The 14,989-nt window shown below is 43.8% G+C and overlaps 2 protein-coding genes across 2 annotated transcripts in view; both read right to left on the bottom strand.

The window, feature by feature from the left end:
* Positions 1–14,989, bottom strand: part of LOC120022027 (cytoplasmic dynein 1 intermediate chain 1) — a 464,568-nt gene that overhangs the window by 231,923 nt on the left and 217,656 nt on the right.
* The window catches only part of LOC120021981 (VWFA and cache domain-containing protein 1-like), a 154,714-nt gene that overhangs the window by 68,124 nt on the left and 71,601 nt on the right, over positions 1–14,989 (bottom strand). The gene's annotated exons all lie outside the window — the stretch shown is intronic.

Genomic DNA, 14,989 nt, shown 5'->3' with positions numbered 1-14,989 from the left:
GAGCAACAGAGCAACCGAGCGAGAGCAACAGAGCAACAGAGCGAGAGCAACAGAGCGAGAGCAACAGAGCGAGAGCAACAGAGCAACAGAGCGAGAGCAACAGAGCAAGAGTGAGAGCAACAGAGCGAGAGCAACAGAGCGAGAGCAACAGAGCAACAGAGTGAGAGCAACAGAGCAACAGAGCGAGAGCAACAGAGCGAGAGCAACAGAGCGAGAGCAACAGAGCAAGAGAGCGAGAGCAACAGAGCAACAGAGTGAGAGCAACAGAGCAACAGAGTGAGAGCAACAGAGCGAGAGCAACAGAGCAAGAGTGAGAGCAACAGAGCAAGAGCAACAGAGTGAGAGCAACAGAGCAAGAGCAACAGAGCGAGAGCAACAGAGCAACCGAGCGAGAGCAACAGAGCAACCGAGCGAGAGCAACAGAGCAACAGAGCGAGAGCAACAGAGCGAGAGCAACAGAGCGAGAGCAACAGAGCAAGAGTGAGAGCAACAGAGCGAGAGCAACAGAGCAACAGAGCGAGAGCAACAGAGCAACAGAGTGAGAGCAACAGAGCAACAGAGCAAGAGTGAGAGCAACAGAGCAACCGAGCGAGAGCAACAGAGTGAAAGCAACAGAGCGAGAGCAACAGAGCGAGAGCAACAGAGCGAAAGCAACAGAGCGAAAGCAACAGAGCGAAAGCAACAGAGCGAAAGCAACAGAGCGAGAGCAACAGAGCGAGAACAACAGAGCGAGAGCAACAGAGCAACAGAGTGAGAGCAACAGAGCGAGCGCAACAGAGCGAGAGCAACAGAGCGAGAGCAATAGAGCAACAGAGCGAGAGCGACAGAGCGAGAGCAACAGAGCAACAGAGCGAGAGCAACAGAGCGAGAGCAACAGAGCAACAGAGCGAGAGCAACAGAGCGAGAGCAACAGAGCGAGAGCAACAGAGCAACAGAGCGAGAGCAACAGAGCAAGAGTGAGAGCAACAGAGCGAGAGCAACAGAGCGAGAGCAACAGAGTGACAGCAACAGAGCAAGAGTGAGAGCAACAGAGCAACCGAGCGAGAGCAACAGAGCAACAGAGCGAGAGCAACAGAGCGAGAGCAACAGAGCGAGAGCAACAGAGCAACAGAGCGAGAGCAACAGAGCAAGAGTGAGAGCAACAGAGCGAGAGCAACAGAGTGAGAGCAACAGAGCAACAGAGCAAGAGTGAGAGCAACAGAGCAACAGAGCAACCGAGCGAGAGCAACAGAGTGAAAGCAACAGAGCGAGAGCAACAGAGTGAAAGCAACAGAGCGAGAGCAACAGAGCGAAAGCAACAGAGCGAAAGCAACAGAGCGAGAGCAACAGAGCGAAAGCAACAGAGCGAGAGCAACAGAGCGAGAGCAACAGAGCAACAGAGTGAAAGCAACAGAGCGAGAGCAACAGAGCAACAGAGTGAGAGCAACAGAGTGAGAGCAACAGAGCGAGAGCAACAGAGCGAGAGCAACAGAGCGAGAGCAACAGAGCAACAGAGCGAGAGCAACAGAGCGAGCGCAACAGAGCGAGAGCAACAGAGCGAGAGCAATAGAGCAACAGAGCGAGAACAACAGAGCGAGAGCAACAGAGCAACAGAGTGAGAGCAACAGAGCGAGCGCAACAGAGCGAGAGCAACAGAGCAACAGAGCGAGAGCAACAGAGCGAGCGCAACAGAGCGAGAGCAACAGAGCGAGAGCAATAGAGCAACAGAGCGAGAACAACAGAGCGAGAGCAACAGAGCAACAGAGTGAGAGCAACAGAGCGAGCGCAACAGAGCGAGAGCAACAGAGCGAGAGCAACAGAGCAAGAGTGAGAGCAACAGAGCGAGAGCAACAGAGCGAGAGCAACAGAGTGAGAGCAACAGCGCAACAGAGCAAGAGTGAGAGCAACAGAGCAACCGAGCGAGAGCAACAGAGCAACAGAGCGAGAGCAACAGAGCGAGAGCAACAGAGCGAGAGCAACAGAGCAACAGAGCAACAGAGCGAGAGCAACAGAGCGAGAGCAACAGAGCAACAGAGCGAGAGCAACAGAGCGAGCGCAACAGAGCGAGAGCAACAGAGCGAGAGCAACAGAGCGAGCGCAACAGAGCGAGAGCAACAGAGCGAGAGCAATAGAGCAACAGAGCGAGAACAACAGAGCGAGAGCAACAGAGCAACAGAGTGAGAGCAACAGAGCGAGCGCAACAGAGCGAGAGCAACAGAGCGAGAGCAACAGAGCGAGAGCAACAGAGCAAGAGTGAGAGCAACAGAGCGAGAGCAACAGAGCGAGAGCAACAGAGTGAGAGCAACAGAGCAACAGAGCAAGAGTGAGAGCAACAGAGCAACAGAGCAACAGAGCAACAGAGCAACAGAGCGAGAGCAACAGAGCGAGAGCAACAGAGCGAGAGCAACAGAGCGAGAGCAACAGAGCGAGAGCAACAGAGCAACAGAGCGAGAGCAACAGAGCGAGAGCAACAGAGCGAGAGCAACAGAGCAACAGAGCAAGAGTGAGAGCAACAGAGCGAGAGCAACAGAGCAACAGAGCGAGAGCAACAGAGAAACAGAGCGAGAGCAACAGAGCAACAGAGTGAGAGCAACAGAGCAACAGAGCAAGAGTGAGAGCAACAGAGCAACCGAGCGAGAGCAACAGAGTGAAAGCAACAGAGCGAGAGCAACAGAGTGAAAGCAACAGAGCGAGAGCAACAGAGCGAGAGCAACAGAGCGAGAGCAACAGAGCGAGAGCAACAGAGCAACAGAGTGAAAGCAACAGAGCGAGAGCAACAGAGCGAGAACAACAGAGCAACAGAGTGAGAGCAACAGAGCGAGAGCAACAGAGCGAGAGCAACAGAGCAACAGAGCGAGAGCAACAGAGCGAGAGCAACAGAGCGAGAGCAACAGAGCAACAGAGCGAGAGCAACAGAGCGAGAGCAACAGAGCGAGAGCAACAGAGCAACAGAGCGAGAGCAACAGAGCGAGAGCAACAGAGCGAGAGCAACAGAGCGAGAGCAACAGAGCGAGAGCAACAGAGCGAAAGCAACAGAGCGAGAGCAACAGAGCGAGAGCAACAGAGCGAGAACAACAGAGCGAGAGCAACAGAGCGAGAGCAACAGAGCGAGAGCAACAGAGCGAGAGCAACAGAGCGAGAGCAACAGAGCAACAGAGCGAGAGCAACAGAGCGAGAGCAACAGAGCAAGAGTGAGAGCAACAGAGCGAGAGCAACAGAGCAACAGAGCGAGAGCAACAGAGCAAGAGTGAGAGCAACAGAGCGAGAGCAACAGAGCAACAGAGCGAGAGCAACAGAGCAACAGAGCGAGAGCAACAGAGCAACAGAGTGAGAGCAACAGAGCAACAGAGCAAGAGTGAGAGCAACAGAGCAACCGAGCGAGAGCAACAGAGTGAAAGCAACAGAGCGAGAGCAACAGAGTGAAAGCAACAGAGCGAGAGCAACAGAGCGAAAGCAACAGAGCGAGAGCAACAGAGCGAAAGCAACAGAGCGAGAGCAACAGAGCGAGAGCAACAGAGTGAAAGCAACAGAGCGAGAACAACAGAGCAACAGAGTGAGAGCAACAGAGCGAGAGCAACAGAGCAACAGAGCGAGAGCAACAGAGCGAGAGCAACAGAGCGAGAGCAACAGAGCAACAGAGCGAGAGCAACAGAGTGAGAGCAACAGAGCGAGAGCAACAGAGCGAGAGCAACAGAGCGAGAGCAACAGAGCGAGAGCAACAGAGCAACAGAGCGAGAGCAACAGAGCAACAGAGTGAGAGCAACAGAGCAACAGAGCAAGTGTGAGAGCAACAGAGCAACAGAGCAACCGAGCGAGAGCAAGAGTGAAAGCAACAGAGCGAGAGCAACAGAGTGAAAGCAACAGAGCGAGAGCAACAGAGCGAGAGCAACAGAGCGAGAGCAACAGAGCAACAGAGCGAGAGCAACAGAGCGAGAGCAACAGAGCGAGAGCAACAGAGCGAGAGCAACAGAGCGAAAGCAACAGAGCAACAGAGCGAGAGCAACAGAGTGAAAGCAACAGAGCGAGAGCAACAGGGTGAAAGCAACAGAGCGAGAGCAACAGAGCGAGAGCAACAGAGCAACAGAGTGAAAGCAACAGAGCGAGAGCAACAGAGCAACAGAGCGAGAGCAACAGAGCAACAGAGCGAGAACAACAGAGCGAGAGCAACAGAGCGAGACCAACAGAGCAACAGAGCGAGAGCAACAGAGCGAGAGCAACAGAGCAACAGAGCGAGAGAGACGAAGAGCGAGAGAGGTAGGGTTGATACAGTTTAAAATCTGAGGGATTCTGGGTGATGAAGTATTATGAAACACAGAAAGAGTGTTCTGGGCTCTCAGACACCTGTCAGACACCTGTCAGACACCTGTCAGACACCTGTCAGACACCTGTCAGACACCTGTCAGACACCTGTCAGACACCTGTCAGACACCTGTCAGACACCTGTCAGACACCTGTCAGACACCTGTCAGAGCCCACTGATAGATGGAGACTTTAAAGGGTTAACCTAGTCTCCTCTAGTCTGTGTGTGAAGAGTGAGAGTGAGCTCACATGAGAATAATAATAATGTAAGGCCTGGCATAAAATCCCATTCCCTATATGACTGTGTCAGACTGGATATCAGATTAAACTGTTCATTCTGCTGTATTACTAACATGGTTCTAATCGTTTCACTTAAGTGTAACTGTGTGCTCTTAGTAGGCCTAATGTTGTCAACGGCACATTGTACATCTACACTACATGACCAAAAGTATGTGGACACCTGCTCGTCGAACATCTCATTCCTGAATCATAGGCATTAATATGGAGTTGTTCCCTACTTTGCTGATTTAACAGCCTCCATTCTTCTAGGAAGGCTTTCCACTAGATGTTGGAACATTGCTGCGGGGACTTGCTTCAATTAGTGAGGTCGGGTACTGATGTAGGCCGATTGACAAAAAATGTCTGTATGCACCTCGCTTTGTGCACGGGGGCATTGTCATACTGAAACAGGAAAGGGCTTTCCCCAAACTATTGCCACAAAGTTGGAAGCACAGAATTGTCTGGAATGTCATTGTATACTGTAGAGTTAAGATTTCCCTTCACTGGAACTAAGCGGCCTGAACCATGAAAAACAACCCCAGACCATTATTCCTCCTCCACCAAACTTTACAGTTGGCACTATGCATTCGGGCAGGTAGCGTTCTCTGGGCATCCGTTAAAACTAAATTCGTCCGTCAGACTGCCAGATGGTGAAGCGTGATTCATCACTCCAGAGAACATGATTCCACTTCTTCATAGTCCAATGGCGGCGAGCTTTACACCACTCCAGTCAACGCTTGGCATTGCGCATGATCTTAGGCTTGTGTGCGGCTGCTCAGCCATGGAAACCCATTTCATGAAGCTCCTGTTTGTTTATGGAGATTGCATATCTGTGTGCTGAATTTTTGTTATACCTGTCAGCAACAGGTGTGGCTGAAATAGCCACATCCACTAATTTGAAGGGGTGTCCACATACTTCTGTATAAATAGTGTATTTTAATAAGTCTCAACTTAAGCCAAACTTTCTCAGAGTATCAACAAAAATGTGACTTTCAAGAGAAGTTTCTTGTTTACTGGTTTGTTATATTACTGCACTGCAAGCTGATCAAGCAGCAGCATCTGCCAGGGAACAGGATCAAATTAGCTGCCTAAACAAACATACTTTTATTGGGTCAGAGAAGTCAAGAGAATCTTCAGAGAGATCAGATCACAAACCCTGCAGCTTCCTGTCTGGCGGAGCACAGCAACAGAGTAACACAAAACAGCCATTCACATGAAAGAGACAGAAGAGAGGGGGAGGGACACACAAATAGAGCCAGATTCCTCAACCCGTGCCAAAAAGTGTTACTATGTCTTGGTATATATATATATATATATATATATATATATATATATATATATATGTGTGTGTATATGTGTGTGTATGTGTTTGTGCATGTGGGTGTGTGTGTGTGTGTGTGTGTGTCTTGCTCCTCTATAACAAAGTAGGGCCTGAAGATGGATAACAGCAAACATGATGACAGCATTTAAAGTGCCACTCCAGTCTCTTTTTACCTCATTTAACACCCGATTTCCTGAACAAAAGGCACATCTCAATAGGTGGTCCAGGTAGGTCATGATAGAGCACAAGTGGGGGGGTGGGCCTTTCCTATTTTGTTCTCTGTTGCTCCCGTATTGGTCCTCAAGCAAGAGGGGAGGCTGATGACATCACAGATTCCCATCAGACAAACTCCTAGAATGACCTACTCCTTGAAGTTTGTCTAAAAATAACACTGTTTGCTCAAAAAGTATGTGTTTACCCATCAGTCTGTGTACTCTACTGTATTTATACTACACTAGAGCTTATTACCCCACTGCACACATGCTGACCCAATCTCCTCAGTATTTCCTAACACAATAGCCAACATTGAACTACAAACCAGCAGCCCTCTAGAACATGAACACAATACCCTATATAGACCAACACTACAACATGAACACAGTACCCTATATAGACCAACACTACAACATGAACACAGTACCCTATATAGACCAACACTACAACAACATGAACACAGTACCCTATATAGACCAACACTACAACATGAACACAGTACCCATATATAGACCAACACACACTACAACAACATGAACACAGTACCCTATATAGACCAACACTACAACATGAACACAGTACCCTATATAGACCAACACTACAACATGAACACAGTACCCTATATAGACCAACACTACAACATGAACACAGTACCCTATATAGACCAACACTACAACAACATGAACACAGTACCCTATATAGACCAACACTACAACATGAACACAGTACCCAATATAGACCAACACTACAACATGAACACAGTACCCTATATAGACCAACACTACAACAACATGAACACAGTACCCTATATAGACCAACACTACAACATGAACACAGTACCCTATATAGACCAACACTACAACATGAACACAGTACCCTATATAGACCAACACTACAACAACATGAACACAGTACCCTATATAGACCAACACTACAACATGAACACAGTACCCTATATAGACCAACACTACAACAACATGACCACAGTACCCTATATAGACCAACACTACAACAACATGAACACAGTACCCTATATAGACCAACACTACAACATGAACACAGTACCCTATATAGACCAACACTACAACATGAACACAGTACCCTATATAGACCAACACTACAACAACATGACCACAGTACCCTATATAGACCAACACTACAACAACATGAACACAGTACCCTATATCGACCAACACTACAACAACATGAACACAGTACCCTATATCGACCAACACTACAACAACATGAACACAGTACCCTATATCGACCAACACTACAACAACATGAACACAGTACCCTATATAGACCAACACTACAACAACATGAACACAGTACCCTATATAGACCAACACTACAACAACATGAACACAGTACCCTATATCGACCAACACTACAACAACATGAACACAGTACCCTATATCGACCAACACTACAACAACATGAACACAGTACCCTATATCGACCAACACTACAACAACATGAACACAGTACCCTATATAGACCAACACTACAACAACATGAACACAGTACCCTATATCGACCAACACTAAAACAACATGAACACAGTACCCTATATCGACCATCACTAAAACAACATGAACACATTTCCCTATATAGACCAACACTACAACAACATGAACACAGTACCCTATATAGACCAACACTACAACATGAACACAGTACCCTATATAGACCAACACTACAACATGAACACAGTACCCTATATAGACCAACACTACAACATGAACACAGTACCCTATATAGACCAACACTACAACAACATGAACACAGTACCCTATATAGACCAACACTACAACAACATGAACACAGTACCCTATATAGACCAACACTACAACATGAACACAGTACCCTATATAGACCAACACAGTACCCTATAGACAACCTACAACATGAACACAGTACCCTATATAGACAAACACTACAACATGAACACAGTACCCTATATAGACCAAACACTACAACATGAACACAGTACCCTATATAGACCAACACTACAACATGAACACAGTACCCTATATAGACAACACTACAACACATGAACACAGTACCCTATATAGACCAACTACAACATGAACACAGTACCCTATATAGACCAACACTACAACACATGAACACAGTACCCTATATAGACCAACACTACAACAACATGAACACAGTACCCTATATAGACCAACACTACAACAACATGAACACAGTACCCTATATAGACCAACACTACAACAACATGAACACAGTACCCTATATAGACCAACACTACAACATGAACACAGTACCCTATATAGACCAACACTACAACATGAACACAGTACCCTATATAGACCAACACTACAACATGAACACAGTACCCTGTATAGACCAACACTACAACATGAACACAGTACCCTGTATAGACCAACACTACAACAACATGAACACAGTACCCTATATAGACCAACACTACAACATGAACACAGTACCCTATATAGACCAACACTACACAACATGAACACAGTACCCTATATAGACCAACACTACAACAACATGAACACAGTACCCTATATAGACCAACACTACAACAAACATGAACACAGTACCCTATATAGACCAACACTACAACATGAACACAGTACCCTATATAGACCAACACTACAACATGAACACAGTACCCTATATAGACCAACACTACAACAACATGACCACAGTACCCTATATAGACCAACACTACAACAACATGACCACAGTACCCTGTATAGACCAACACTACAACAACATGAACACAGTACCCTATATAGACCAACACTACAACAACATGAACACAGTACCCTATATAGACCAACACTACAACAACATGAACACAGTACCCTATATAGACCAACACTACAACAACATGAACACAGTACCCTATATAGACCAACACTACAACAACATGAACACAGTACCCTATATAGACCAACACTACAACAACATGAACACAGTACCCTATATAGACCAACACTAAAACAACATGAACACAGTACCCTATATAGACCAACACTACAACAACATGAACACAGTACCCTATATAGACCAACACTAAACAACATGAACACAGTACCCTATATAGACCAACACTACAACAACATGAACACAGTACCCTATATAGACCAACACTACAACAACATGACCACAGTACCCTATATAGACCAACACTACAACAACATGACCACAGTACCCTATATAGACCAACACTACAACAACATGAACACAGTACCCTATATAGACCAACACTACAACAACATGAACACAGTACCCTATATAGACCAACACTACAACAACATGAACACAGTACCCTATATAGACCAACACTACAAAAACATGAACACAGTACCCTATATAGACCAACACTACAACATGAACACAGTACCCTATATAGACCAACACTACAACAACATGAACACAGTACCCTATATAGACCAACACTACAACAACATGAACACAGTACCCTATATAGACCAACACTACAACAACATGAACACAGTACCCTATATAGACCAACACTACAACAACATGAACACAGTACCCTATATAGACCAACACTACAACAACATGAACACAGTACCCTATATAGACCAACACTACAACAACATGAACACAGTACCCTATATAGACCAACACTACACAACATGAACACAGTACCCTATATAGACCAACACTACAAACATGAACACAGTACCCTATATAGACCAACACTACAACAATGAACACAGTACCCTATATAGACCAACACTACAACATGAACACAGTACCCTATATAGACCAACACTACACAACATGAACACAGTACCCTATATAGACCAACACTACAACATGAACACAGTACCCTATATAGACCAACACTACAACAACATGAACACAGTACCCTATATAGACCAACACTACAACAACATGAACACAGTACCCTATATAGACCAACACTACAACAACATGAACACAGTACCCTATATAGACCAACACTACACAACATGAACACAGTACCCTATATAGACCAACACTACAACAACATGAACACAGTACCCTATATAGACCAACACTACAACAACATGAACACAGTACCCTATATAGACCAACACTACAACAACATGAACACAGTACCCTATATAGACCAACACTACAACAACATGAACACAGTACCCTATATAGACCAACACTACAACAACATGAACACAGTACCCTATATAGACCAACACTACAACAACATGAACACAGTACCCTATATAGACCAACACTACAACAACATGAACACAGTACCCTATATAGACCAACACTACAACAACATGAACACAGTACCCTATATAGACCAACACTACACAACATGAACACAGTACCCTATATAGACCAACACTACAACAACATGAACACAGTACCCTATATAGACCAACACTACAACAACATGAACACAGTACCCTATATAGACCAACACTACAACAACATGAACACAGTACCCTATATAGACCAACACTACAACAACATGAACACAGTACCCTATATAGACCCAACACTACAACAACATGAACACAGTACCCTATATAGACCAACACTACAACAACATGAACACAGTACCCTATATAGACCAACACTACAACAACATGAACACAGTACCCTATATAGACCAACACTACAACAACATGAACACAGTACCCTATATAGACCAACACTACAACAACATGAACACAGTACCCTATATAGACCAACACTACAACATGAACACAGTACCCTATATAGACCAACACTACAACAACATGAACACAGTACCCTATATAGACCAACACTACACAACATGAACACAGTACCCTATATAGACCAACACTACAACAACATGAACACAGTACCCTATATAGACCAACACTACAACAACATGAACACAGTACCCTATATAGACCAACACTACAACAACATGAACACAGTACCCTATATAGACCAACACTACAACATGAACACAGTACCCTATATAGACCAACACTACAAAACATGAAACACAGTACCCTATATAGGACCAACACTACAACAACATGAACACAGTACCCTATATAGACCAACACTACAACAACATGAACACAGTACCCTATATAGACCAACACTACAACAACATGAACACAGTACCCTATATAGACCAACACTACAACAACATGAACACAGTACCCTATATAGACCAACACTACAACAACATGAACACAGTACCCTATATAGACCAACACTACAACAACATGAACACAGTACCCTATAGACCAACACTACAACACATGAACACAGTACCCTATATAGACCAACACTACAACAACATGAACACAGTACCCTATATAGACCAACACTACACAACATGAACACAGTACCTATATAGACCAACACTACAACACATGAACACAGTACCCTATATAGACCAACACTACAACAACATGAACACAGTACCCTATATAGACCAACACTACAACAACATGAACACAGTACCCTATATAGACCAACACTACAACAACATGAACACAGTACCCTATATAGACCAACACTACAACATGAACACAGTACCCTATATAGACCAACACTACAACAACATGAACACAGTACCCTATCTAGACCAACACTACAACATGAACAACAGTACCCTATATAGACCAACACTAACAACATGAACACAGTACCCTATATAGACCAACACTACAACAACATGAACACAGTACCTATAGACCAACACTACAACAACATGAACACAGTACCCTATATAGACCAACACTACAACAACATGAACACAGTACCCTATATAGACCAACACTACACAACATGAACACAGTACCATATATAGACCAACACTACAACAACATGAACACAGTACCCTATATAGACCAACACTACAACAACATGAACACAGTACCCTATATAGACCAACATACAAACAACATGAACACAGTACCTATATAGACCAACACAACAACATGAACACAGTACCCTATATAGACCAACACTACAACAACTGAACACAGTACCCTATATAGACCAACACTACAAACATGAACACAGTACCCTATATAGACCAACTACAACAACATGAACACAGTACCCTATATAGACCAACACTACAACATGAACACAGTACCCTATATAGACCAACACTACAACATGAAACACAGTACCCTATATAGACCAACACTACAACAACATGAACACAGTACCCTATATAGACCAACACTACAACAACATGAACACAGTACCCTATATAGACCAACACTACAACAACATGAACACAGAGTACCCTATATAGACCAACACTACAACAACATGAACACAGTACCCTATATAGACCAACACTAAACAACATGAACACAGTACCCTATATAGACCAACACTACAACAACATGAACACAGTACCTCTATAAGACCACACTACAACAACATGAACACAGTACCCTATATAGACCAACACTACAACAACATGAACACAGTAACCCGTATTAGACCAACACTACAACAACATGAACACAGTACCCTGTATGACACACACTACAACAACATGAACACAGTACCCTATATAGACCAACACTACAACAACATGAACACAGTACCCTATATAGACCAACACTACAACAACATGAACACAGTACCCTATATAGACCAAACACTACAACAACTGAAACAGTACCCTATATCGACCAAACACTACAACAACATGAACACAGTACCCTATATCGACAACACTACAACAACATGAACACAGTACCACATATAGACCAACACTACAACATGACACAGTACCCTATATGAGACCAACACTACAACACATGAACACAGTACCCTATATAGACCAACACACACACATACAACATTACCAGTCTACACTATATAGACCACACTACAACAACATGAACACAGTAACCCTATATAGACCAACACTACAACAACATGACAACACAGTACCCTATTAGACCACACACTACCAACATGAACACAGTACCCCTATATAGACCCACACTACAACACATGAACACAGTACCCTATAGACCAACACTACAACAACATGAACACAGTACCCATATAGACCCAACACTACACAACATGAACACAGTACCCTATATAGACCAACACCTACCCAACATTAACCAACCCGTACCCTATATAGACCAACACTACACAACACTGAACACAGTACCCTATAAGACCAACACTACAACAACTGAACACAGTACCCTATATAGACCAACACTACAACAATGAACACAGTACCCTATATAGACCAACACTACAACACTGAACACAGTACCCTATATAGACCACCACACTACAACAACATGACACAGTACCCTATATAGACCAACCACTACAACAACATGAACACAGTACCCTATATAGACCAACACTACAACAACATGAACACGTAACCCTATATAGACCAACACTACAACAACATGAACACATTACCCCATATAGACCAACACTACAAAACATAACACAGTACCCTATATAGAACAACACTACAACATAACACAGTACCCTATATAGACCAACACTACAACATGAACACAGTACCCTACTATAGACCAACACTACAACAAACATGAACCAGTACCCTATATAGACAACACTACAACAACATGAACACAGTACCCTATATAGACCAACACTACGACAACACATGAACACAGTACCCTATATAGACCAACACTACAACAACATGAACACAGTACCCTATATAGACAACACTACGAACACACATGAACACAGTACCCTATATGACCACACTACAACATAACACAGTACGACCCTATATGAACCAACACTACAACAACATGAACCAAGTACCCTATATAGACCAACACTACAACAACATGACACAGTACCCTATATAGACCAACACTACACAACATGAACACAGTACCCTATAATAGACCAACACTACAACACAACATGACACGTACCCTATATAGACCAACACTACAACAACATGAACACAGTACCCATATATAGACCAACAACTACAACATGAACACAGTACCCTATATCCAACCACTACAACAACATGAACCAGTACCCTATATAGACCAACACTACAACAACATGACACAGTACCCTATATAGACCAACACTACTACACCAGACACAGTACCCTATATACCGAAACACATACAACAACATGAACACAGTACCTATATAAGACCAACACTACAACAACATGAACACAGTACCCTATATAGCCAACACTACAACACACATGAACCAGTACCCTATATAGACCAACACTAAACACAACATGAACACATTCCCTATATAGACCAACACTACAACAACAATGAACACAGTAACCCTATTAGTACCAACACTACAACATGAACACAGTACCCTATATAGACCAACACTACAACAATGAACACAGTACCCTATATAGCCACACTACAACAACACATGAACACAGTACCCCTATATAGACCAACACACACAACATGAACACAGTACCCTATTATAACCAACACTACAACAACATGAACACAGTACCCTATATAGACCACACTACAACAACATGAACCAGTACCCTATATAGACCAACACTACACAACAATGAACACAGTACCCTATATAGACCAACACTACAACAACATGAACACAGTACCTATATATACCACACTACACATGAAACACGTACCCTATATAGACCAACACTACAACACATGAACACAGTACCCTATATAGACCAACACTACAACACACACATGAACACCAGTACCCTATATAACCACACTACAACAACTGAACACATTACCCTATATAACCAACACTACACAACATGAACACAGTACCCTATATAGACCAACACTACAACAACATGAACACAGTACACCCTATATAGACCAACACTACACAACATGAACACAGTACCCT

The sequence above is a fragment of the Salvelinus namaycush genome, chromosome 27, assembly GCF_016432855.1.
Source record: "Salvelinus namaycush isolate Seneca chromosome 27, SaNama_1.0, whole genome shotgun sequence".
Classification (NCBI taxonomy): Eukaryota; Metazoa; Chordata; class Actinopteri; order Salmoniformes; family Salmonidae; genus Salvelinus; species Salvelinus namaycush.
This window is presented reverse-complemented; position numbering and strand designations above follow the sequence as displayed.